The sequence below is a fragment of the Scyliorhinus torazame genome, chromosome 4 (assembly GCF_047496885.1).
Source record: "Scyliorhinus torazame isolate Kashiwa2021f chromosome 4, sScyTor2.1, whole genome shotgun sequence".
Classification (NCBI taxonomy): domain Eukaryota; kingdom Metazoa; phylum Chordata; class Chondrichthyes; order Carcharhiniformes; family Scyliorhinidae; genus Scyliorhinus; species Scyliorhinus torazame.
Genome location: NC_092710.1, coordinates 300,844,915 through 300,872,111, shown reverse-complemented (window position 1 = coordinate 300,872,111; position 27,197 = coordinate 300,844,915). Strand labels below are relative to the sequence as shown.

Genomic DNA, 27,197 nt, shown 5'->3' with positions numbered 1-27,197 from the left:
TATCATGTGAAGAAGCGAGAGCGATAATGATGATTGGTCTTTAACCATGTGATCTGGGATCCAAAGGTTGCCCTCCAATCACAGGAGGAGCAAGTAGCACCTTTCAGCAAATCATATTTTTACACCTTGGCTTGAGAGCCTGGAAAATGGTATAAATATCATGTGAAACGGCAGTGGGAAGAAGAGTCGAAGAAGGATCTGATCAGAGTCCACGCCAACTGCCTTTGCAATTGACAAAATAAGGACCGGAAAACCCTGGAATAAGGCAGGTTAACCACAGTCCTTTGTGTTTTCTTTTTGGAATTTGTGAAAAACCGTTTGGCCATACTGCCGTTAAAACTTTATTATAGCTTTGTCATGTGTTTTTTTAAAAAAAATCATATTTAATTACGGAAGAACTGCAAAACTATTATCCATAAACTTTGTTTGGGGGGGGGGGGGGGGGGACTCCTCTGGTTGCTCTCCATAGCTGAGCCCATGCAGACAGGGAGGTGTGAAAATTTGAAGCTCGTTCGTGCTGAACTCTGTTAACCTCTTCAACTCAGTGACAGGACAGGCGAGATTGATTCTGATTTCGCCTTTCTAATTGCTAACCAGTGATGTAGAAGAACGGTGCAGTCAATTGCTGAGGGTTGAAGATCTGGAAGGCCTTGCTCCATCAACCTCTTTGCCTCTCTCTCATTTTGAAGGTCCGCCTCTTCGGCCAGGTCACCTGTCCTGTTGGGAACCAGAGCGTTACCTTGGAAGGTGTAATAACTGAAGGGGAAATAGAGCACAAAAATAAGGGAACAACATCACCCTGACTGCTTAAACGCAGTGCTTTGAAGCGAATTTGTTTCAATGGCAGAAGTATAGCGGGTAAGGCAGATGAACTGATTAGTACTTGGAACTATAATGTTATAGCTATCACAGAAACGTGGCTAATGGAAGGGCAGGATTGGCAGCTGAACTTTGGAGGATTTAGATGCTTCAGGAAAAATCGAGGGGGATGTAAAAGGGGTGGGGGATTAGCATTACTGGCTGAGGAGAATATTATAGCCATTCTGCGGGAGGACACCTCGGAGGGCTCATACAATGAGGCAATCTGGGGAGAGCTCAGGAACAGGAAGGGGACAATCACAATGTTGAGGGTTTATTACAGGCTCCCCAAATGCCAGCGAGAGATAGAGGGGCAGATAGGTAGAGAGGTTTTGGATAGGTGCAAAAGTAACAGGGTTGTTGTGGTAGGGGATTTTAATTTCTCCTATATTGATTGGGACTCACTTAGTGCTAGGGGTTTGGATGGGGCAGAGTCTGTAAGGTGCATCCAGGAAGGCTTCCTGATGCAATATGTAGATAGTTCAACTGGGAAAGGGACAGTACTGGATCTGGTATTGGGGAATGAGCCTGGACAGGTGGTTGAGGTTTCAGTAGGGGAACATTTTGGGAATTGTGACCGCAATTCCGCATGTTTTAAGGTACTTTTGGATAGGGATGAGGGTAACTCTCGTGTTAAGGTGCTAAACTGGGGAAAGACAAATTACGATAACATTAGACAGGAATTGAAGAATTTGGATTGGGTGCGGCTGTTGGAGGGTAAATCAGCATCGGACATGTGGGAGTCTTTCAAGCGACAGTTAATTAGGATTCAGGAAAGTCACGTTCCTTAAAGAATGAAGGATAAGTATGGGAAGTTTAGGGAGCCGTGGATAACGAGGGATATTGTGAACCTCATCAAAAAGAAAAAGGAGACTTTTGTACGGTCTAGAAGGGTGGAGACAGTCGAACCCCTTGAGGTGTATAAAGAAAATAGGAAGTATTTAAGTGGGAAATTAGGAGGGCAAGGAGGGGTCAAGTCCTTGGCAAGTATGATGAAGGTGAACCCCAAAGCTTTTTATTCATATGTAAAAAGTAAGAGGGTGGGCAGTGAAAGGATTGGACCATTTAAGGACAGTGTGGTGTTATGGACCAGGGTTTCGAGAACCCCAAAGTGTATCATGGAGTTCACCTGACCCACAACTTTTAATGGATTGTGGTATGGGGAGCACACGGCCCACTCTACAGGTGTGGTACAGCAGAAATGGAAAAGTATTTTTTAAAGTAAAACAATGTTTATTCTATGAACTCAAGTTAACCTTTTAAAAACATACAGTGAACATCTTAGCAATCATTAATTCAAATACAACCCCCAAAGACTACAACACTAAGTAATCCTTTAAGCTTTCATTTTAACATCCATACGACTTAAAAACAAAACCTTTAACAGAAGCACATCAGGTTGAAGTCACTTCTGAAAACAGTTATAATTCTGAATTCACCAAATGATCAAGAGATAGTCTTTTCATGGCAGAGAGATCAACAGTACACCTGTTCTGACTGGCTTCAGCTCCAACACTGAAAACGAAACTAAAACACACCAAGCAGCAAACAGCCTAAAACGAAAGTAAAAAGCTGACAGACAGCCCAGCTCCAGCCACTCTCTGACATCACTGCAGTAATAAACACCCATTTCTTAAAGGTATTCTCACTACAGATACATACATACACATCCATTTATAAACACCCATTTCTTAAAGGTACTATCACATGACAAAAGGACTTTGTGGAAGATGATTCTTGGGTAGGGTGTGTGGACAGTCTGGGTCACGTTGACATCAAAAAGGAGGACGTATTGGGTCTTTTAAAGATTAAGATAGATAAGTTTCCTGGGCCAGATGGGATTTACCCCAGAATACTGAGGGAAGCAAGGGAGGAAATTGCTGGGGCCTTGACTGACACCTTTGTATCCTCATTGGCTACAGATGAGATCCCAGAGGACTGGTGAATAGCTAATGTGGTACCGCTGTTTAAGAAAGGTAGCAGGGATAATCCTGGAAACTATAGGCCGGTGAGCCTCACTTCAGTAGTCGGTAAATTATTGGAGAGAATTCTCGGGGACAGAATTTATACCCATTTAGAAACAACGGGTATAAATTCATGATAGCTATCTTGGGCTGGATTCTCCCGTCGGGATGCTCCATTTTGCCGGCAGCCCGGGGGTTTCCCGACGGCGTGGGGCTGCCCCACAATGGGAAATGCCATTGACCGACCGGTGTAATGGAGCATCGTGCCGGCGTGGTGAAATAGAAATGTGGTGCGGCGGGGCGGAGAATCCAGCCCCATGGTTTTGGGAAGGGAAGGTCGTGTCTCACTAACTTGATCGAGATTTTGAGGAGGTGACAAAGGTGATTGATGAGGGGAGGGCGGGGGATGTTGTTTACATGGACTTCAGTAAAGCCTTTGACAAGGTGCCCCAAGACAGACTGGTACAAAAGGTGAAGTCACACGGGATCAGAGGTGAGGGGGCTAGATGGATTCAGAACTGGCTGTAAGGCAAAGGGTAGCACTGGAAAGTTTTTCTTTTTTTTTAAATTTAGTGTACCCAATTAATTTTTTCCAACTAAGGGGAAATTTAGCGTGACCAAGCCACCTACCCTGCACATCTTTTGGGTTGTGGGGGCGAAACCCACACAAATACGGGGAGAATGTGCAAACTCCACACGGACAGTGACCCAGAGCCGGGGTCGAACCTGGGACCTCGGTGCCGTGAGGCAGCAGTGCTAACCACTGCACCACCGTGTTGCCCCCAATAGAAGGCTTTTCTGAATGGAATGTTGTGATTAGTGGTGTTCCACAGGGATCTGTGCTTGGGTCTCTGTTGTTTGTGGTGTACATAAACGATTTGGAGGAAAATGTAATCGGTCTGATTAGTAAGTTCGCGGATAACACCAACGTTGGTGGAGTGGCAGATAGTGTTGAGGATTGTCAGGGGACTCAGCAGGACATAGATAGGTTGCAGACTTGGGCAGAGAAATGGCAAATGGAGTTTAATCCAGACAAATGTGAGGTAGTGCATTTTGATAGGTCTAACATAATGGAGAATATACCGTAAATGGCGAAACTCTTGGGAATATAGAAAGTCAGAGAGATCTGGGCATGCAGGTCTACAGATCTTTGAAAGTGGCAATACAAGTGGACAACGTAGTCAAGAAAGGAATGCTTGCCTTCATTGGATGGGGCATTGAGTATAAAAACTGGCAAGGCATGCTACAGTTGTATAGAACCTCGGTAAGGCTGCACTTGGAATATTACGCACAATTCTGGTCACCACAGTACCAGAAGGATGTGGAGGCTTTGGAGAGGATGCAGAGGAGGTTTACCAGGATGTTGCCTGGTGTGGAGGGTGTTAGCTATGTGGAAAGGCTGAATAGACTGGGACTGTTTTCATTAGAAAGACGGAGGTTGAGGGGCGACCTGATAGAGGTCTACAAGATTATGAGGGGCATGGATAGAGTGGATGGGCAGGCACTCTTTCCCATGGTGGAGGGGTCAGTCACCAGGGGGCATAGGTTTAAGGTCCATGGGGCAAACTTTAGAGGTTTTTTACACAGAGGATGGTGAATGCCTGGAACGCGTTGCCAGGGGAGGTTGTGGAAGCAGGTACATTAACGGCGTTCAAAAAGCATCTCGACAAATACATGGATAGGATGGGATATGGTACTAGGAAGTGCTGAGGGTTTTGGCCAAGGGTAATCATAACCGGTACAGGCTTGGAGGGCCGAAGGGCCTGTTCCTGTGCTGTATTGTTCTTTGTTCTTTGTTCCCGCGTCTGGTCCAGTGCCAGCAACTGTTTGATAATACTCCTGTGAAGTCTCTTGGAATATTTTGCTGCATTAAAGAAGCTATATAAATGCAGCTTGTTCTTGCAAGATGTGAACGGCCATTAGATGAGGACAGATTTAACTGTGATGGTACCTATGGTTCAACAGGCTGCTACCACTCAGTATTACAGGAGAGACTGGCCAGTTTGGACAATCAACACACATAGGACTTTCCCCCAACAGCATGGGCTGTCCCCAACACGGAGTTAATGGGTTGTCCCCAACACGGAGTTAATGGGTTGTCCCCAGCACGAAGTTAATGGGTTGTCCCCAGCACGGAGTTAATGGGTTGCAATTGTGCTTTCTTTAAGCAAAGCCTGCAATAACTGATGACAAGTTAGCAGCCCATATTACTCCGCATGCATTCTTCCATTGAATGTAGTGGAAGGTGGGGCAGCAGCAGAGGGTGAGGGCAGGCAGCAAAGTCCAGGGATAGTAAATAAAAGGCAAGTCTCTCTTCAGAGTCAATAGTAGAAAGACTAAACAGCTCCTATGTTAATTGCATGGTACATAATAGTATTAAATTGATCTGTAGCTGGTTTACATAATAAAATCATCATAGAATTAGTAAATCTTGGAGAAAGGTGGCACTTAGAGGAGCAGCAGCGCCACCTGTTGTTGGGAGGGATGAACAGCAACAATAGTGGCCAGCATGTGTAACTTACAGTTAATAATAACATGATGTGGAGATGCTGGCGTTGGACTGGGGTGAGCACAGTACGAAGTCTTACAACAACAGGTTAAAGTCCAACAGGTTTGTTTCAAACACTAGCTTTCGGAGCGCTGCTCCTTCCTCAGGTGAATGAAGAGGTATGTTCCAGAAACATACCCCAGGTTAAAGAGGTGTGAATTGTATCAAGCCAGGACAGTTGGTAGGATTTCGCAGGCCAGATGGTGGGGGATGAATGTAATGCGACATGAATCCCAGGTCCCGGTTGAAGCCGCCCTCATGTGTGCGGAACTTGGCTATAAGTTTCTGCTCGGCGATTCTGCGTTGTCGCGTGTCCTGAAGGCCGCCTTGGAGAACGCTTACCCGGAGATCAGAGGCTGAATGCCCTTGGCTGCTGAAGTGTTCCCCGACTGGAAGGGAACATTCCTGCCTGGTGATAGTCGCACAATGTCCGTTCATTCGTTGTCGTGGAGCATCGTGAGGTTATCCGTGGGTTTGCGGTAAAGCAAAGTGCTGAGGTGACCGTTCTTGATGGAGATGAGTGTGTCCAAGAATGCAACTGATTTTGGAGAGTAGTCCATGGTGAGTCTGATGGTGGGATGGAACTTATTATCATAGATTATCATAGAATTTACAGAGCAGAAGGAGGCCATTCAGCCCATCGAGTCTACACCGGCTCTTGGAAAGAGCACCCTACCCAAGGTCAACACTGCCACCCTATCCCCATCCCCATAACCCAGTAACCCCACCCAATACTAAGGGCAATTTTGGACACTAAGGGCAATTTATCATGGCCAATCCACCTAACCCGCACATCTTTGGACTGTGGGAGGAAACCGGAGCACCCGGAGAAAACCCATGCACACACGGGGAGGACGTGCAGACTCCGCACAGGCAGTGACCCAAGCCAGAATCGAACCTGGAACCCTGGAGCTGTGAAGCAATTGTGCTATCCACAAGGCTACCGTGCTGCCCTATTGATGTCATCGTGTAGTCGTTTCAGTGATTCTTCGCCATGGGTCCAAAGGAAAAAAATGTCATTGATGTATCTGGTGTTATAACATCGGTTGAAGGTCTTGTGCGGTGAGAAGGTCCTGTTCAAACTTGTGCCTGAAGATGTTGGCGTATTGGGGTGCGAATTTGGTCCCCATGGCTGTTCCGTGCGTCTGGATGAAGAACTTGTTGTCGAAGGTGAAGACTTTGTGATCCAGAATGAAGCGGATGAGTTGCAGAATTAGGTCTGGAGATTGGCAGTTGTCAGTGTTGAGTACTGAGGCTATTGCAGCAATGCCGTCGTCATGGGGGATGCTGGTGTAGAGTGCCGAGACGTCCATTGTGACAAGGAATGTTCCTGGTTCAACTGGTCCATGGGTGCTGAGTTTCTGTAGGAAGTCCGTCGTGTTGCGACAGAAGCTGGGCGTACCTTGTACAATGGGTTTCAAGAGCATTTGTTAGTGCTCTTTGGGGGGGTTTAAACTAATGCAGCAGGGGCATGGGAACCTGGATTGTAGTTTTAGGGTAACTGAGAATGAGAGTATAGAGGTCAGGAGCACAGATTTGACGTCGCAGGAGGGGGCCAGTGTTCAGGTAGGTGGTTTGAAGTGTGTCTACTTCAATGCTAGGAGTATACGAAACAAGGTAGGGGAACTGGCAGCATGGGTTGGTACCTGGGACTTCACTGTTGTGGCCATTTCGGAGACATGGATAGAGCAGGGACAGGAATGGATGTTGCAGGTTCCGGGGTTTAGGTGTTTTAGTAAGCTCAGAGAAGGAGGCAAAAGAGGGGGAGGTGTGGCGCTGCTAGTCAAGAGCAGTATTACGGTGGCGGAGAGGATGCTAGATGGGGACTCTTCTTCCGAGGTAGTATGGGCTGAAGTTAGAAACAGGAAAGGAGAGGTCACCCTGTTGGGAGTTTTTTATAGGCCTCCTAATAGTTCTAGGGATGTAGAGGAAAGGATGGCGAAGATGATTCTGGATATGAGCGAAAGTAACAGGGTAGTTATTATGGGAGACTTTAACTTTCCAAATATTGACTGGAAAAGATATAGTTCGAGTACAATAGATGGGTCGTTTTTTGTACAGTGTGTGCAGGAGGGTTTCCTGAAACAATATGTTGACAGGCCAACAAGAGGCGAGGCCACGTTGGATTTGGTTTTGGGTAATGAACCAGGCCAGGTGTTGGATTTGGAGGTAGGAGAGCACTTTGGGGACAGTGACCACAATTCGGTGACGTTTACGTTAATGATGGAAAGGGATAAGTATACACCGCAGGGCAAGAGTTATAGCTGGGGGAAGGGCAATTATGATGCCATTAGACGTGACTTGGGGGGGATAAGGTGGAGAAGTAGGCTGCAAGTGTTGGGCACACTGGATAAGTGGGGCTCGTTCAAGGATCAGCTACTGCGTGTTCTTGATAAGTATGTACCGGTCAGACAGGGAGGAAGGCGTCGAGCGAGGGAACCGTGGTTTACCAAGGAAGTGGAATCTCTTGTTAAGAGGAAGAAGGAGGCCTATGTGAAGATGAAGTGTGAAGTTTCGGTTGGGGCGATGGATAGTTACAAGGTAGCGAGGAAAGATCTAAAGAGAGAGCTAAGACGAGCAAGGAGGGGACATGAGAAGTATTTGGCAGGAAGGATCAAGGAAAACCCAAAAGCTTTCTATAGGTATGTCAGGAATAAGCGAATGACTAGGGAAAGAGTAGGACCAGTCAAGGACAGGGATGGGAAATTGTGTGTGGAGTCTGAAGAGATAGGCGAGATACTAAATGAATATTTTTCGTCAGTATTCACTCAGGAAAAAGATAATGTTGTGGAGGAGAATGCTGAGCCCCAGGCTAATAGAATAGATGGCATTGAGATACGTAGGGAAGAGGTGTTGGCAATTCTGGACAGGCTGAAAATAGATAAGTCCCCGGGACCTGATGGGATTTATCCTAGGATTCTCTGGGAGGCCAGGGAAGAGATTGCTGGACCTTTGGCTTTGATTTTTATGTCATCATTGGCTACAGGAATAGTGCCAGAGGACTGGAGGACAGCAAATGTGGTCCCTTTGTTCAAAAAGGGGAGCAGAGACAACCCCGGCAACTATAGACCGGTGAGCCTCACGTCTGTAGTGGGTAAAGTCTTGGAGGGGATTATAAGAGACAAGATTTATAATCATCTAGATAGGAATAATATGATCAGGGATAGTCAGCATGGCTTTGTGAAGGGTAGGTCATGCCTCACAAACCTTATTGAGTTCTTTGAGAAGGTGACTGAACAGGTAGACGAGGGTAGAGCAGTTGATGTGGTGTATATGGATTTCAGCAAAGCATTTGATAAGGTTCCCCACGGTAGGCTATTGTAAAAAATACGGAGGCTGGGGATTGAGGGTGATTTAGAGATGTGGATCAGAAATTGGCTAGCTGAAAGAAGACAGAGGGTGGTGGTTGATGGGAAATGTTCAGAATGGAGTACAGTCACAAGTGGAGTACCACAAGGATCTGTTCTGGGGCCGTTGCTGTTTGTCATTTTTATCAATGACCTAGAGGAAGGCGCAGAAGGGTGGGTGAGTAAATTTGCAGACGATACTAAAGTCGGTGGTGTTGTCGATAGTGTGGAAGGATGTAGCAGGTTACAGAGGGATATAGATAAGCTGCAGAGCTGGGCTGAGAGGTGGCAAATGGAGTTTAATGTAGAGAAGTGTGAGGTGATTCACTTTGGAAGGAATAACAGGAATGCGGAATATTTGGCTAATGGTAAAGTTCTTGAAAGTGTGGATGAGCAGAGGGATCTAGGTGTCCATGTACATAGATCCCTGAAAGTTGCCACCCAGGATGATAGGGTTGTGAAGAAGGCCGATGGAGTGTTGGCCTTTATTGGTAGAGGGATTGAGTTCCGGAGTCGGGAGGTCATGTTGCAGCTGTACAGAACTCTGGTACGGCCGCATTTGGAGTATTGCGTACAGTTCTGGTCACCGCATTATAGGAAGGACGTGGAGGCTTTGGAGCGGGTGCAGAGGAGATTTACCAGGATGTTGCCTGGTATGGAGGGAAAATCTTATGAGGAAAGGCTGATGGACTTGAGGTTGTTTTCGTTGGAGAGAAGAAGGTTAAGAGGAGACTTAATAGAGGCATACAAAATGATCAGGGGGTTAGATAGGGTGGACAGTGAGAGCCTTCTCCCGCGGATGGAAATGGCTGGCACGAGGGGACATAGCTTTAAACTGAGGGGTAATAGATATAGGACAGAGGTCAGAGGTAGGTTCTTTACGCAAAGAGTAGTGAGGCCGTGGAATGCCCTACCTGCTACAGTAGTGAACTCGCCAACATTGAGGGCATTTAAAAGTTTATTAGATAAACATATGGATGATAATGGCATAGTGTAGGTTAGATGGCTTTTGTTTCGGTGCAACATCGTGGGCCGAAGGGCCTGTACTGCGCTGAATTGTTCTATGTTCTATGCCCCCGATGTAGCCAGAGAGGTTCTCACACAGGGTCCCATTGCCTGAAACGAGAGGGCGGCCTGGTGTGTTGGTCTTGTGTATTTTCGGGAGGCAGTAGAGATCGCCAATGAGGGGAGTACGTGGGATGAGAGCACGTAGGGTGCTCTGAAGGTCTGGATCCAAGGTCTTGATCAGTCTGTTGAGTTGGCGGATGTGTTCCTTGGTCGGATCTGCGGGAAACTGTCTGTAGTGTTCCTGGTTGTTAAGTTGTCGGTATACTTCTTTGCAGTAGTCCGTTCTGTTCAGTATGACGGCGGCCCCTCCTTTGTCTGCTGGTTTGATGACGATGTTGCTGTTGGTCTTGAGAGCGCGGATGGCGTTGCGTTGTGCTTGGGTGACGTTCGGGGCTGTCTTGTGAATGCGACTGATGAATCTGGCATTGACGCGACTCCTGACGGCTTGAGCATACGTGTCGAGGCTAGGGCAGCGGCCTTCCGGAGGGGTCCAATTCGACTCTTTCCTCTTCGGTTGCCGCACCGCAGATCTCTCGGTCTGCTGTTCCGGTTCATTGGTAGTCTCCTTGGGTTCGCTGTCGGCCTCTTGAGGTCTGTGGAAGAATTCCCGGAGCCTCATTCGCCTGATGAATTCCTCCGTGTCTGCCGCGAGACTGATGGGATCCATTTTGGTGGTGGTGCAGAAATTGAGCCCTCTGCTGAGGACTTCGATTTCGTCTGGTTGAAGGGTGTAGTCTGACAAGTTGACAATAGATTTCCCTGTCATACAGGGAAACTGAGGTACTGAGGTACCGGGGGAGGCTTGGTTATTGCTGGTGGTGATGCCAAGTTTCTCAAGCTTCCTGTTCTTGGTATGCATATAGGTGGCATAGTATCGTTGTCTCATCTGTTTGGCGGTGTTCCGCAGCTGGTCTGCTGCGTCCTGAGCGCAAGTTGAGAATCTGGCCTCTATCTTGGTTTCCAATAATAAGACACAGTGGGGAAATAGTGGAAATCCAGAATAAACACAGAAGATGATGCAAAAGCAGAGTGGAATCTGTAGAGTCATGGGGCTGGATTCTCTGTTTCAGCGGCTAAGTGCTGACGCCAACGCAACAGGTGTGGTCTTTTACGACCAAAAAATCTGGGTGAAACCCTCAACGATTCGGGGACTGAAACCTCCTGCTCCTGCGCCGAACACGCAGGGGCCACATGTCTGATGGTCCCCCTCCAGTTTTCTCCTGTGCCCGGCAGTTATAAGCGGCCTTCTCCTGGGGGTGGGGGTGGGGGAGGGGTGGGGGGGTGGGGGGGGGTTACGGGTGTGTGGGATGTGAGCTAGTGTCAGAGGCACGGTGCTGCCTACTCACCCTGGCCGCACTGAGGAGGTTGTGCAGTTTTTTACGGCACTGCTGGCCAGTCTGGACAGTATTGTTCACGGCACTGACCACCTTTGCCACTTGCACCCAGGCATGGCGGCAGCTGGCAGCATCCTTCCCAGGTTGGGGTACAGGGGCAACTCCACTGTGTCCAGGAGGCTCTCCACTCGGTATCCATGAAACAGGGTGCCACTCGCCTCCCTGGCATCTTCTTGACTGGGATGGTGTGTGTGGGGAGTGAAGTGTGTATATGCGGCTGCAGCTTTTCAGCTCCCTGAGTGTCAATCTCAGACCCGGTAAATCCCGCACCATTCCTCATTGGAATCGACTGCGTTCCACATGGCGCCGGTGCTAACCCCTCAAAGTCGCTGAATCAGTCCAGGTGCAGCGCCAGTTTTGCTGTCGTGGAACTCCACGAAACCTGAGCCGGCGTCAACACTTAGTCTCAGGAACGGAGAATCCCGTTCTTGCTTGTTTCTCTCTCGCGACAGCCAATCATAGTAAAAGAAATCCTGACTTTTAGCAAGTCGATCTTCAAAGGAAGGGGGCATGTTGCGATAGGGAGAGAGAGACAGCCTCAGCCAGAAGAGCAGCTGTGCGCTCCCCAAGACATATGAAAGAGGAAGTCACACACCTAGTGGGCAACAGATCCTGAAGAAGGATAGACACTGGTGACGTTGGCACAAGGCCACAGCAGGTTGCCCATGTTTAGCATCTCTCCTCTCAACTGAAGACAGTACGAAGTCTTACAACACCAGGTTAAAGTCCAACAGGTTTGTTTCGATGTCACTAGCTTTCGGAGCGCTGCTCCTTCCTCTGGTGAATGAAGAGGTCTGTTCCAGAAACACATATATAGACAAATTCAAAGATGCCAAACAATGCTAGGAATGCGAGCATTAGCAGGTGATTAAATCTTTACAGATCCAGAGATGGGGTAACCCCAGGTTAAAGAGGTGTGAATTGTCTCAAGCCAGGACAGTTGGTAGGATTTCGCAGGCCAGATGGTGGGGGATGAATGTAATGTGACATGAATCCCAGGTCCCGGTTGAGGCCGCACTCATGTGTGCGGAACTTGGCTATAAGTTTCTGCTCGGCGATTCTGCGTTGTCGTGGGTCCTGAAGGCTGCCTTGGAGAACGCTTACCCGGAGATCAGAGGCTGAATGCCCTTGACTGCTGAAGTGTTCCCCGACTGGAAGGGAACATTCCTGCCTGGTGATTGTTGCGCGATGTCCGTTCATTCGTTGTCGCAGCGTCTGCATGGTCTCGCCAATGTACCACGCTTCGGGACATCCTTTCCTGCAGCGTATGAGGTAGACAACGTTGGCCGAGTCGCACGAGTATGTACCGCGTACCTGGTGGGTGGTGTTCTCACGTGTAATAGTGGTATCCATGTCGATGATCTGGCACGTCTTGCAGAGATTACCATGACAGGGTTGTGTGGTGTCGTGGTCACTGTTCTGAAGACTGGGTAGTTTGCTGCAAACAATGGTTCGTTTGAGGTTGCGCGGTTGTTTGAAGGCAAGTAGTGGGGGTGTGGGGATGACCTTGGCAAGATGTTCATCGTCATCAATGACGTGTTGAAGGCTGTGAAGAAGATGACGTAGTTTCTCCGCTCCGGGGAAGTACTGGACGACGAAGGGTATTCTGTCGGTTGTGTCCCATGTTTGTCTTCTGAGGAGGTCGGTCCGGTTTTTCGCTGTGGCGCGTTGGAACTGTCGATCGATGAGTCGAGTGCCATATCCCATTCGTACGAGGGCATCTTTCAACGTCTGTAGATGTCTGTTACGCTCCTCCTCGTCTGAGCAGATCCTGTGTATACGGAGCGCTTGTCCATAGGGGATGGCTTCTTTAATGTGTTTAGGGTGGAAGCTGGAGAAGTGGAGCATCATGAGGTTATCCGTGGGTTTGCGGTAAAGCGAAGTGCTGAGGTGACCGTCCTTGATGGAGACGAGTGTGTCCAAGAATGCAACTGATTTTGGAGAGTAGTCCATGGTGAGTCTGATGGTTGGATGGAACTTATTAATGTCATTGTATAGTCGTTTCAGTGATTCTTCGCCGTGGGTCCAAAGGAAAAAAATGTCATCGATGTATCTGGTGTATAACATCGGTTGAAGGTCCTGTGCGGTGAGTAGGTCCTGTTCAAACTTGTGCATGAAGATGTTGGCGTATTGGGGTGCGAATTTGGTCCCCATGGCTGTTCCGTGCGTCTGGATGAAGAACTTGTTGTCGAAGGTGAAGATGTTGTGATCCAGAATGAAGCGGATGAGTTGCAGAATTGCGTCTGGAGATTGGCAGTTGTCGGTGTTTCTGGAACAGACCTCTTCATTCACCTGAGGAAGGAGCAGCGCTCCGCTCCGAAAGCTAGTGACATCGAAACAAACCTGTTGGACTTTAACCTGGTGTTGTAAGACTTCGTACTGTGCTCACCCCAGTCCAACGCCGGCATCTCCACATCTCAACTGAAGATGTAGACTGCGTGGCACATTGGTGCTCTGCAGCACTAGGCCATCTCAACTGCTATGTTAACGGTCATCTCCATGGTAACCCTTGCCCCTTCTCTAGCTTTTCCGTATCCTTTGGGACTGGAAACTGACGATTTGGAGGCTGCAATGCCTTCCCTTGCACAGAGGCACAATCTTCTCTGAGAGAGGCACCCCAGTTTGGATTGACAGTGAGATAGAGGCAGATGCACAGTGTGACACACACAGCACTTATGAGCAACAGCTGGAGACAGTGAATATGGAGGTCCAAGCCATGCTTTTCTGGCCCTTAGCTGTGTCATAGGGGCCAGGAAGGAGGTCCTTTGATATGCACCGGGTGTTTTGGAGGTATTGTTTAGCCTGTTGGGGAGCAACATGTCTAAGTGCCTGGTGGAGGCCCATTCCAGCATGCGCATTCCAGCTGCTGGAATCAGCTGTCTTCAGTTAATTTAGAGAGTGGGGCCACTTGTTGTGGCAGGAACTTTGCACAAGGTTCCAGTGGAGATTCATACGGATGATCCCAGGAATGGTTGGCCTAACATACGATGAACGTCTGAGGATCCTGGGATTATATTCATTGGCGTTTAGGAGGTTGAGGGGAGATCTAATAGAAACTTACAAGATAATGAATGGCTGAGATAGGGTGGACGTAGGGAAGTTGTTTCCATTAGCAGGGGAGACTAGGACCCGGGGGCACAGCCTTCGAATAAAAGGGAGTCACTTTAGAACAGAGATGAGGAAAAATTTCTTCAGCCAGAGAGTGGTGGGTCTGTGGAATTCATTGCCACAGAGGGCGGTGGAGGCCGGGACGTTGAGTGTCTTTAAGCCAGAAGTTGATAAATTCTTGATTTCTCGAGGAATTAAGGGCTATGGAGAGAGAGCGGGTAAATGGAGTTGAAATCAGCCATGATTGAATGGTGAAGTGGACTCGATGGGCCGAATGGCCTTACTTCCGCTCCTATGTCTTATGATCTTATGGTATCACTAGCACTTACAGACATTCAGGCTAATGCTGTGCAGGCTCAGGCCTTCTCAATAACTACTTGCTTTAAATTGCTGGTGAATCATTTTGATGCTGGTTTCACATAATGGATCTCCAATGGGCTGGTTTAGCACACTGGGCTAAATCGCTGGCTTTTAAAGCAGACCAAGGCAGGCTAGCAGCACAGTTCAATTCCCGAACCAGCCTCCCGAACAGGCGCCAGAATGTGGTGACTAGGGGCTTTTCACAGTAACTTCATTGAAGCCTACTCGTGACAATAAGCGATTTTCATTTCATTTTTCATTTCCCAAATATCATTAGGATTGAGGTCCTTCAGGCCCGTTAGAGTGGCAGTTCTTTAATGGGAGTGGGACCTACTGCCCTCGCTCAGGATGATAGCACGTCAGCTCTCACAGCATCCCCTCAACCAATGTTCACAATGGTGCCCAGGAGACAACTGCACCAGCCAAACTCCCATGGCTCTTCAAGGCCATGAGTTGCGAAGGTCACTGATGGTGGAGGGGGAACAACAATATGGTTAGCACTATGACTTCACAGCGCCAGGGTCCCAGGTTCGATTCCCGGCTTGGGTCACTGTCTGTGTGGAGTCTGCACGTTCTCCCCGTGTGTGCGTGGGTTTCCTCCGGGTGCTCCGGTTTCCTCCCACAGTCCAAAGACGTGCAGGTTAGGTGGATTGACCATGCTAAATTGCCCTTAGGTTAAATGGGGTTGCGGGGATAGGGTGGGGTTAAGTAGAGTGCTCTTTCCAAGAGCCGGTGATGAGCCGAATGGCCTCCTTCTGCACTGTAGATTCTATGGTATCAGGTTGTAACTGTTTTGTCTGTCAAAGCATGAGGGCAATAAACATGTTAACAGGTAAATGGTGCTAGTGTGTCTGTTGCAGTGAATTACAAAGATATACTCATTGACCAGCAATGGATATTAGCTGAGAACTGTTAGTCAGAGGAATTGTTTTTTGCAATGTGGATTGGTGCTGGTGTTGAAGAACTATTCTGCAGAACAGATGTGAAGGACTTCATTTAGAATTTTGTTTCACTGGAAACAAATGTACTCCCTCCGCACCTGCCCAGGTTGTCCCCTGGTTATTAATGTGCCACCTTTCACGCGGGTGGCAGGAATGGTGTCCTCAGTCAAGGCCACAGCAGGTGGCCCTTGTATCCTAGAAGATGCTCTTCTTCAAAGATGTCCGAGATGTTGGCGTGATGTAGTATGAACATTTTTGCTGTTTCCGGGCTATGTGGCATTGTAATTATTACAGGATGGTCACTTGCCTGTTGGACATTGAGAGAGTGGAATGAAAGTTCCTGGTTCACACGAGTGAAGTCAACGGCAGGCTTTGGGAAGCTGGAAACTGCAGAAAATCCCACTGCTCTGACATGTTGACTTGTCGCAGGGAAAATTGATTTACCTTCTCAAAGAGAGCAATTATCACCCCGCTTTCTGTAACCACCTGCTTCCACCTGCCCAGTCATATCTCCTGCCAGAGTCCGGAAAGGCCCTGATGCATAAAGATTGAGGGCTGGTCTCTTTGACCACTATTCCCAGAGAAATGATGGAGTTTTTGCTGCAAGGAGGAATTGTGGGTCTGCAACTACCTGGTCCTGGTGCGAGAGGATGAGTCTTTTTACACATTGCTCCTCTGTGAGATCCAGGAAACTGATTCAGCAATTTTAGATCCTATGTGGAAGGTGGGGCCACCTGAGTAGAACCCCCTGTCATATGTGGTGCCCCAACATGATGGGGGAATTCCCGAATTCCCTTCCCCATCCTGTCTGCTGCTTATGTACACTCACCACGTTGATTATGATGTGTCTATCCCTCCCTATCGTTTGTTTCTACATAAAGTGTGCTGGAGGCAGAGATGTTCACCATATGATCACAAACAGTGGATTATGCCACCTGTCCTTTGTCATCATCAACCCACTCCAATGGTTTTGACAGAGCTTTGGGGGAACCTCCGTGCATATTTATATTAGGACATAATATCCGAGCTCCCCAGAGCTGATTTAGAGATATCCCAGGAGATGCGCTGGGAAATCCCTCACATAGAATTATAGAATTTCTACAGTGCAACATGAGGCCATTCGACCAATCGAGTCTGCACCGACCTCCTGAAGGAGCACCTTACTTGGGCCCACTTCCCTGGGACCCCATAACGCCACCTAACCTGTGCATCTCTGGACACTAAGGAGCAATTTAGCAAGGCCAATCCACCTAGCCTGTACTTTTTTGGACTGTAGGAGGAAACCAAAGCACCCAAAGGAAACCCACGCAGACGCGGGGGAAAAGTGCAAACTCCACACAGCCAGTCACCCAAGGCCGGAAACGAACTCGGCTCCCTGGCGCTGTGAGGCAGCAGTGCTATCCACTGTGCTGCCGTGCCTCTCGGAAGTTCCCAGGTAAGGGCTTGCATGGCAATTACCCAGAAGCGCGTCAGAAGCCTGGCTGTCAGACATGGCGAGTTTCCTGGGCTTAGAGAAAAACATGTTCGCCTTGAGAGGGTCGTTGTTAGGGTTTGCCCGGAGGTGGCAACCATTAATTGATTTCTTTGCGGAGAATTAATCGTCAGCAGGGAGGAAGGGGTGGGGGGTGGGGAGGGGAGGGAGGGTTAGGGGAATGTAGTGTAGGAGGTCAATTAGGCAGATCTGGGTGGGGCGGGCTACGGCAATTGCACTATGTACTTTGTTTACTGTACAGTCCTTTTGTTTTCTCGTTCTGTAATTCTATTGTTTACAATGCCAAAAAATACCTCATTAAAATTGTTTATTAAAAAAAAAAAATTGTCCAGAAGCCAAACTTCTTCTGGGTGATTGTCCTGAGTTGGGATCCATCCAAAAATGGGATGGTTCTGGCTGTGTTCTACAAATGGTGACCCAGAAAAAGTTAGAATTAAAACCTCTTCTAATTTCTGGGTAACTAGGTATAGCCTGCTCCCTCCCCCACACTCACAAACCCCCAGCTCTAGCTACCCAACCCACCCACTCCAGACCTCACCCGACCTCCCCCAAAACCCCATCCTCCAACGGCCTGACCTGAGCATCAACCCCAACCCACCCGATCCCCGGTGTCTGCACCCTCCTGATCTCCGAATTCCCTTCCTCAAAATCCTATCCACTTAACTTAGATATTTACCATCTCCCTGGCCTGACAATTTCAATGGACATTTAAAACTTATCTGGTTGATGGCAGCTAATTTTGTAAAAAAAAGGGGCCATGTCCTCCTTCAATTCGCCTCTCCTGCACTTTGACGCTCGGCTTCGGACACAGTTATGCTGGCTGGATTTCACCTGGCCTGGTGTTGACCCGGCCTGCAGCTGAAAGGTCGGGCAAGATAGGCACGGAAGAAATTTCACGTCGGTCAGCAATTGGGCGTGGGGGGGAAATCCGATGCTGATTGTCACTCCAAGGACGTTACAGACAGGCTGACATCCAACAAAGAAAGGAGCTTATTCAGGTCTCCGAACAGTTGAGAATTACTTGTCACCTTTCTTGCTCAAAAAACACTCGCAGCAATGTTCAGAGATTAAGGTGCAGTTTCATAGATCTACAGACAGTTTGAAAGAGGGAGCCAATGCTAAAGTGTATGAACATTCTGAAAGTCAGCAATTCGTCTCAGGGTATGTAAATATCTGCAGCTGGAATTTAAAAGCTCAAATTTGAAAATATTTATGCTCCTATTGTCCCGTTATCTTAGCCTTAGCCTCGTATTGACTTGGCAATGCTGCCAACTTGACTGATAACAGTGAAAAGCACACTCTGTAATGCTCAATCTAATGTTTGCTTTTGCCCAGTTGATGAGCTGCGAAGGGGATATAAGTTGCAGTGTAAAATATGTTTTCAGAACCAAGGCTAGATTTCCATGAAATTAACTCTTTAACTTTGTGAGGGGCTTGTATCAAATTCTCCTAATCGTTGGGATACAATCAAATCTAGGCATGAAAAAGGAGCCAAATGACAGAGTGGGCTCACACGCCTGGACGGCATTCTCTCAATCCTACTTTCCGATTTTATGATTATGGGTTTGGACAATGCCTAAGCTTATTGATTTGTCCTAAGCTGTTTAAAGAAATAAACACTTGCACTTATTTGGTGACATTCATTAGCCCAGAACACCTCAAAGTGCATTACGACTAATGAAGTACGCTTTGAAGCGCAGTTACCGTTGTAATGTAAGTGGGGCAGAAGCCAAATCGCACACAGCAAGCTTCCAGAAACAGCAGGGAAATAAGATCATCTCTTTTTTAATGACGTTGGGTGAGGACTAAATATTGGAAGGGACGTGTGTGGGGTGGCAATCTTCCCCGCTCGTTTTCAAATAGTGCTGTGGGATCATTTGTGCCCAGCTAAGAGGGTAGGCAGAGACTCACCAAAGGACTGCACCACTGACAGTCTAGTACTCCATCAGTATTGGTTAAGTGCCCATCTGGATAATCTGCTCAACTCTCTGGAGTGGGACCTGCACCCACAGCCTTCTGACTTGGAGGCAAGAATGATTCCTTCGGTGTGAAGGTATTGGGGTACAAGAAAAAAGAAGCCTTGCTGCAGTTGTACAGGGTTTTGTTGAAGCCACACCTGGAGTACTGTGTGTAGTTTTTGGTCTCCCCATTTAAGAAGGGATGTACTTGCATTGAAGGGGGTACAGTGAAGGTTCACTAAATTGGTCCCTGGAATGAGGGGGTTGTCCTATGATAAACTGAGTAAATCGGTCTTCTAGTCGCGGGAGTTTAGATGAGTGAGACGCGATTTCATTGAAACCGACAAATTCTGAAGGGGCTGATGGGCCAGACGCTGAGAGATTGTTCCTGATGGTTGGGAAATCTAAAACACAGGGACACAGCCTCAGGATAAGGGGCTGATCATTTAGGACTGATATGAGGGAAAATTACTTCACTCAAATGGTTATGAATCTTAGGAATTCTCTGCCCAGGGGCTTGAGGATGCACCATGATTGAATACAATAAAGGCTGAGATAGACAGATTTGCAGTCTCTCAGGGAATTAAGGGATATGGGGAGTGGGCAGGAAAATGGGGTTAAAGCCCCAGACCAGCCGTGATGGTATTGAATGGTGGAGCAGGCTCGATGGGCCGTGTGGTGTACTCCTGCCCTATTTCTTGTGTTCCCATTGAGTCACAGCTTATATAAGTGGGGATTACAATTTGGGTTTTAAAATTTTGTAACAGCATTAGAAAGACACAGTGGTGGGTATTCCTTTGCATGACAAAATCATAAACCCCTTTTATAAAGATCAGGTCAATGATCCTGCTATGTTTAGCTGATTAGGGATATTTTCCTCACTTGGGCTGTTTAGCACAGGGCTAAATCGCTGGCTTTGAAAGCAGACCCAAGGCAGGCCAGCAGCACGGTTCAATTCCCGTAACAGCCTCCCCGAACAGGCGCCGGAATGTGGCGACTGGGGGCTTTTCACAGTAACTTCATTTGAAGCCTACTTGTGACAATAAGCGATTTTCAATTCATTTCATTATCCCAGGTCTTCATTGTGAGTGCATGTTTTGTATTCTGTGGCAATTTAATAGAAAGCATGTGTCCATATTTGGGCGGCATGGTGGCACAGTGGTTAGCACTGTTGCCTCACAGCGCCAGGGACCCGGGTTCAATTCCAACCTTAGGTGACTGACTGCGTGGAGTTTGCACTTTCTCCCCGTATCTGCGTGGGTTTCCTCCGGGTGCTCCGATTTCCTCCTGGAATATAAAGATGGTCTTCATAATAGAGCTATGAAACTATGATCAATTGTTGTAAAATCCCATTGAATGTCCTTTAGGGAAGGAAATCTACTTGTCTACATGTGATTCCAGACTCACAGCAATGTGATTGACTTTTAACTGCCCTCTGAAACCGCCTAGCAAGCCACTCAGTTCAATGGTAATTTGGGATGGGAAACAAATGCTAGCCTTGACAGTGATGCCCATATCCTATTTTAAGAGTATAATGGACAGGGACTCCCTTGAATAGACTTGCCTAGACAGTACCCTTCTGTGGAATTTTACACCTGCTATTGTCAACGATTGCTTAAAAAACACCGGAATGATAAACGCCCAGCTCTGGGTCCGCCATGTAACTAAGACGGCTATAGAGACTGAGTATCCATAATATACTGCCAAAAACCGCTACATATCCTTTATTGTACATCAATGGCTTTTGACCATTTCACCAAAACTCCTCCTCCACAATGAAAGACCATTATTTGCCATCAATCATGTATCAATGGCCCATTCGTCACATGACTGAAACTGCCTTGTTTTTAAAATCCTTTAATCCAAAAACTGAGAGAGAGAGAGAGACCTACCAGTCTGCAGAACACTTAACAACAATATCACAGCTGTCAAAGAAAGGCTGTGTCACCTTGTCTTTTAAAGACCTTGAGACTTGAAATCTTTTAAAAGCCCCCTCCGATCTATTTTGAACAGCTCTGAATTTGTCTGTAAGAAACTGGACCTCGGTTACAAAAGTCAACAGGAGCTGTCTACATGACCTGAACAATCTTTATTTTGAATGAACTGTGCAGTTAATCCGGGTTTGACTCCGGACATCTGAACATGCCTTAACTTCAATTCCAGAGAGGGAAAAGCTCCCTCCTTCACTGGAATCTCAAACAGACGTGTACCGCTAACTATATTCAGTTTAGTTTTAATATTTGGAGAAGTGCACCATTCTCTTCAATTGTATCTTTCTTGGCCATGTGTTGTGTGATTAACTTAGCAACACAACTTTCATGTGAATAAATTACATTCATTGTTTAAATCCATGATATTAACCTGGTGTTATAAGACCTCCAACAAAGGATGCAAGTTAAGGCTGTACAATAGGAAGACTGGCTGCTAGAGTGTGTACTATCCCAGGCCAGGTGGCTGGTAACATAGGCTGGAATTCTCCGACCCATTCTCTGGCGGCGGGATTCCCAGGTCCCACTGGCAGCCCATCCCGTGGCTTTCCCGACGGTTTCAATTGACAGCGGCAGGAACTGAGAATCCCGCTAGCAGCGAATGGCGTGCCACCTCCCGCTGCCGACACAAATACAGCTGGGAAGCCGGAGAATCCCGCCCATACTATTTGGCACAGGGCTAAATCGCTGGCTTTGAAAGCAGACCAAGGCAGGCCAGCAGCACGGTTCAATTCCAGGAACAGCCTCCCCGAACAGGTGCTGGAATGAGGCGACGAGGGGCTTTTCACAGTAACTTCATTGAAGCCTACTTGTGACAATAAGCGATTTTCATTTCATTTCAGTCCCCAGTCCCCAGACCCAGTCCCAGACCGCAGTCCCAGATCCCAGACCCAGTCCCCAGACCCAGGACCCAGACCCAGGACCCAGATCCCAGTTCCAGTCCCAGACCCCAGATCCAGTCCCCAGGCCCAGACCCGCGTTCCAGACCCAGCCCCCAGTCCCAGACCCAGTCCTTCCCCAGTCCCAGACGCAGTCCCACACCCCAGACCCAGACCCAGACCCCAGTCCCAGTCCAGAGTCCCAGTCCTGGACCCCAGTCCCAAGTCCCAGTCCTGGACCCCAGTCCCAAGTCCCAGTCCCCAATCCCCAATCCCCAGTCCCAGACCCCAGTCTCAGACCCAAGTCCCAGTCTCCAGTCCCAGATCCCAAGTCCCCAGACCCCAGTCCCCAGACCCAGTCCCAGATCCCAGTCCCGAGTCCCAGACCCAGTCCCAGATCCCAGACCCCAGTCCACAGTCCCAGACCCCAGACCCCAGTCCCAGACCCCAGTCCCAGACCCCAGTCCCCATCCCAGTTCCCAGATCCCAGTCCCAGTCCCGAGTCCCAGACGCAGTCCCCAGGCCCCAGTCCCAGACCCCAGTCCACAGTCCCAGACCCCAGTCCCAGACCCCGTCCCCAGTCCCCAGATCCCAGTCCCAGTTCCCAGACCCAGATCCCAGACCACAGTCCCAGACCCCAGACCCCAGTCCCCGTCCCCAGTCCCCGTCCCCAGTCCCCAGATCTCAGTCCCAGTCCCCAGTCCCAGACGCAGTCCCCAGACCCAGTCCCAGTGGGAATACTCTGCACCTCGGCTCCTACGGCAGCATGGTGGCACAGTGGTTAGCACTGTGGCTTCACAGCTCCAGGGTCCCAGGTTCAATTCCCCGCTGGGTCACTGTCTGTGCGGAGTCTGCACGTTCTCCCCGTGTCTGCGTGGGTTTCCTCTGGGTGCTCCGGTTTCCTCCCACAATCCAAAGACGTGCAGATTAGGTGGATTGGCCGCGCTCAATTGCCCTTAGTGTCCAAAAAAAGGTTAGGAGGGGTTATTGGGTTACGGGGATAGGGTGGGAGTGAGGGCTTAAGTGGGTTGGTGCAGACTCGATGGGCCAAAAAGCCTCCTTCTGCACTGTATGTTCTATGTTTTATGTTCTACCTGGGCCGGCTTTTAAGGTCCTGAGTTAACTAGCCTGCTGATGGGCCTCTGCCCCTCAACAGGGGTGCTCGAACTCCACAAAGCTCACTGGGCGATTCATCGGGTTGTCCCCTTGGCTCTTGTGGGGATTATAACATCCCTCCCCCCAAAGTCTGTACATCCTTTCGAAGAAGGTGGAGCAAGAGCACACCTGCTCCTCTTCGCGCGCGACTGCACTTCCAGGGGCTGGAGGCTGGGTTGGGGGTGTATAGCCTGTCGGGAATATCGTTTCCTCGATGACCGCCTGGGGGTACCACCACTGGCGACTGATGCCTGGCCAGGTTGCCCTCGGAAGCCTCGTATGCCTGGGGTCTCCTTTTCTGAGTCAGAGTCTACCACCTCTCGCAGCTCGGTGTGGGGAAGCCCCCCAGGCAGTGTCACCTCCAGGCTCCCATGTGTCGGGGCGACGTGACTGGAAGACGGTTCCTCTGGTAAGGTGTGGCCTAACGCTGGTCCCCTGCTCCTGAGATGGTCAAGGAGCCTCTGTACCCTCAGTTTTGTTTCTTCACGTAGAAAGAAACCTGTCTGGTCAGCTGTACCACTGCCCCTGGAATACATCGATCGTAAACTGCGTCCGCTGGTTTGAAACCCCTCGTTCCTGCCGCCTGCCTTGCCTTCACCTCTGCAGGTCTTGACCCTGTCTTCCAGACCCCGTGGTCAGTTTCTTCAGTCCCCTCTTGAAGGTCTGCACACTCGTTCGAGGAAGCGTGAAAGGGGACTGCACCTCATTTGTCTGCATGAACTACTCAAACCAATCGCTGGTGAAGGGGATGCTATTGTCTGTGACCAGCAACTCCAGAATGCCGTGCGTGCTGAAGGAGGGCCATAGCTTCTCAACCGTAGCCTCCGACGTCGTGGATGAAATCCGATGGGCGTCCAGCCACTTGGAATGGGCATCAGTCATAGGTTGAAACATTGACCCTTGGAAAGGTCTGGGGAAAATCGTCGTGTAGGCACACCCAGGGTGGCCTGGCCATTCCCATGGATGCAGTGATGTGGCTGGCGCGGGTTTCTGCTGTTCTTGTCGTTCCATCACACCATCCAGGGCTGGACACCCCACAAAACTGCAGGCCGGCATCTTCATTTTTGACACCCCTGGGTGTCTGTTGTGTAGATCCTGAAGGATGGAGTCTCTGTCCCGGCGTGGGGCCATGATGTGAGCTGCCTCAGAAGGATGACATTTTCCACGCTGAACTCCTGCATTTTGCCTTCAAAGGCCCGTAGGTTCTCTGGCAGCTTCCCTTGTTGGCTCTCGTGTAAGATGATGTGGCGCACTTTCACCAATACAGTCTTTTTGCGTCCTGTCATGTATCCGGGCGGTGGTGAAAAGTGAGGTGTCCATAAAGTTATGTTGAAACTACTTTGTCGGCTCTTGGTGGAGATGGGGAGGGGGGGGCAAATCGGCAGTAGGAACCTGCTCAATGCGTCTGCATTTGCAATTTGCATGCCTGGGAAATGCTCGAAGGTGTACTCGTACACTGCTAGCAATAGGGCCCATTGCTGAATCTAGGCGGACACTATTGGTGGGATCATCTTGTCCTCTTTACAAATCCTGAGCAATGGCTTGTGGTCAGTCACAATGGTGAATCGGCACCCATACTGAGGAAATTTCTTCACCACGAATATGACGGCCAGCCCTTCCTTTTCAATCTGGGCGTAATTACGCTCCGCAGCGGCCAATGTCTTCAACGGGAATGCTATGGCCTTTCTCTTCCGTCAGACATACGCTGGGACAATGCAGCTCCGATACCGTAAGGCGAGGTGTTGGACATCACCAAAAGAGGCTTGGAGAAAGCGTGATGTGTCAATAATCCGGACGACATTAGCTGCTGCTACCCTTGGCAAAAGCTTCCGCCTAGGCCCTTTCCATACCCATTCTTGATGCTTCTTCAGTAATGCGTGCAGTGGGGCGAGGATGGTCGACATTTCCCGTCGTAGTTTACAGGATCTAAGAACGACCGTTACTCTGTTGCGTTTTCCGGAGTGGGGGCTTGCCTAATCGCCCACACTTTCTCCTCTAACAGGTGTAGTCTGTCCCGATCCACGCAATACCCCAAGTATGTAACTGCCTTGGCGAAGAGAATGCATGTTCCCCTTTTGAGGTGGACACCCATTTTGGAAAACCGGCGGAGGACTTACTTCAGTTTGTTGATGTGCTCCCTTTCCATGGCCCCAGTGATTAGGACATTGTCCAAGTCGACCACCACACACGATAGCCCTCTCAGGATGTTCTCTATAACCTGCTGAAAAATTGCACAAGCCTATGACACTCCAAATGGCAGTCTGGTGTATTCGCAGAGGCCCTTGTGGGTATTAATGGTTATATGATGCCTGCAATCGGCGTTCAGCTCGAGCTGGAGATAGGCATGGCTCATGAACTTGGAAAAAGAATGACCCCCAGCTAACTTTGTATGCAGGACTTCTGTGTGCAGCATTGGGTACCAACAAGGGAGGCCTTGCTGATGGTCAGCTCATAATCACCGCACAGGAATATGATTTTGTCAGGTTTTAGTACTGGGACCACCAATGTTCCTAATCAGCAAACCGGACCAGCTGGATGTTCCTGAGGCCTTCCAGTCGGCTGAGTTTGTCCTCGACTTTCGCCAGCAGTGCATAGGGGACCGGGTAGGCAAGCATGTATTCAGGCTGGGCCTCGGGGTCCACATATATTTTTGCCTGAATTTTGCTCAGATATTTCCCAATACTTCCGATGCCCATCTAGGAGATCTGTTGCCAGTTCAACCGAAGGTGTTGTAGCGAGTCCTGCAGACTCGGTCCGGGACCCTTCACCATTATTAAAGGCAGCCTAATGGACTGCTGCCCGGGGTCTTATGGCTAGGACTTCACCCGTATAGGTTGCTAGCCTTGTCTCAAGTGTCCTGCAAACACAACTTATGAACTCCAGTCCTGATTCTCTTGAAGGTCTGCCTCCCAATTACCGAAACTGAACCCCCCGTGTGGAATTCCATCTCCAACGTTCACCTGGACGGTAATCCTGCTGGGAGCAACTCTGGCGCGGCAATGAAATTCAACTGCACACACTCCTCATCATCCGGGGGGTCCCAGTCCTAGGTGCACTGTGCACAGTAATGGGGGGTGTCCTACGCTGTTTACCCTGACATCCCCTGGAGTTCCTGGACTCGCTTCTCTACACTCACCCATGAGAGGGAGATATCAATGGCCTTTTTCAGGTCCAGCAATGGCTCAGCCAGCAATTTCCACTGGGTCGCCATATGATTCACTCCCGCATACAAGGCGGTCACATAGTATCCTTGTTAGGAATGGCCCATAGTCACAAAACTCTGTCACTTTGCATAATCAAGAGGAAAAAAACCCTAGGTCCTCTGTACAATAACTGATGGCTTGATGTGGTAATGGTTTGCCATGAGCGCCACTAGCTCTTCCAACATCTTGGAGTCTGAGGCCATGGGTTAGGTCAGGCTCTTTATGACGCTGAAAGTGGGAGCCCCACAGGCAGTCAGAAGAATTACTGTCTGCCGATGATCCCCAATTATGACGTTCCTCTTACAAAAACAGTACATATGCTCCACATAAGAGTCCAGTCCTCCACACCCACATCAAATGCACCACGTCTGCCACAGAGTGACATTTTCAAAATAGTGCAAACCTGATTCCTTCAGGAAGAGAGGCGGCTGTGCTGCAAGTGGTTTCACCCGTCTGATGATGCCGTGTCTCACAGCCAGCACATGGGACAGGGCGGCACGGCTGTGCATGTGCCGCAAGTGAGCCGGGGACCTATCAAAGGGGACCTATCAGAGCCCTCAAATCATAATTGGCGATCGGGCAGAGAATCCCTTCGGATGTGGAAATTGGGAGCGACGCCTGTTTGCCGCCGGTTTTGTGCCCTCTGTTCCCTCCAAAATGGCATCATTGCATCGTGCGGTGCACGCCGCTGGAACGGCGTTAGCGCGCCACCTGAAGGCCCTCCCCCGATGCTCCGCCCCCAATGGTCCGAGTTCCCGACTGCGCGGTTGACACATGGCCTCAGCGGTCAGGTGCCCGGCATGGCGGCTGCGGTAAGTGTCCAATGCTGCTACATTCGGTAGGGAGCCGTGTTGCTGGCTGGGGGGGGGGCTTCCGCAAGGGCTGGGGGGGGGGGGGGGGTGTGGCCAAGGGGGGCACTATCTGGCCCATGGCCG

At 49.2% G+C, this 27,197-nt stretch overlaps 1 protein-coding gene and 1 long non-coding RNA gene across 5 annotated transcripts in view; one reads left to right on the top strand and one right to left on the bottom strand.

Moving 5' to 3' along the window:
• The first annotated feature begins 82 nt into the window (after window positions 1-82).
• The window catches only part of ddo (D-aspartate oxidase), a 158,549-nt gene continuing 131,434 nt past the window's right edge, over window positions 83-27,197 (top strand). Inside the window, exon 1 of one of the 3 annotated variants that reach the window (XM_072500010.1) lies at window positions 83-265. The gene's annotated coding sequence lies outside the window, so the exon portion shown is untranslated. Of the gene's footprint in view, window positions 266-728; window positions 859-18,102; window positions 18,242-27,197 lie in introns of those variants that run through there. The other 2 variants (XM_072500011.1, XM_072500014.1) reach the window with 2 other exon arrangements.
• LOC140411037 (uncharacterized) overlaps window positions 117-27,197 on the bottom strand; it is a 50,341-nt gene continuing 23,260 nt past the window's right edge. Inside the window, exons 2-3 of one of the 2 annotated variants that reach the window (XR_011940789.1) lie at window positions 20,248-20,325; window positions 117-717 (exon numbers count right to left, since the gene is read on the bottom strand). This is a non-coding gene — a long non-coding RNA (uncharacterized lncRNA). Of the gene's footprint in view, window positions 757-20,247; window positions 20,326-27,197 lie in introns of both variants that reach the window. The other variant, XR_011940788.1, reaches the window with a different exon arrangement.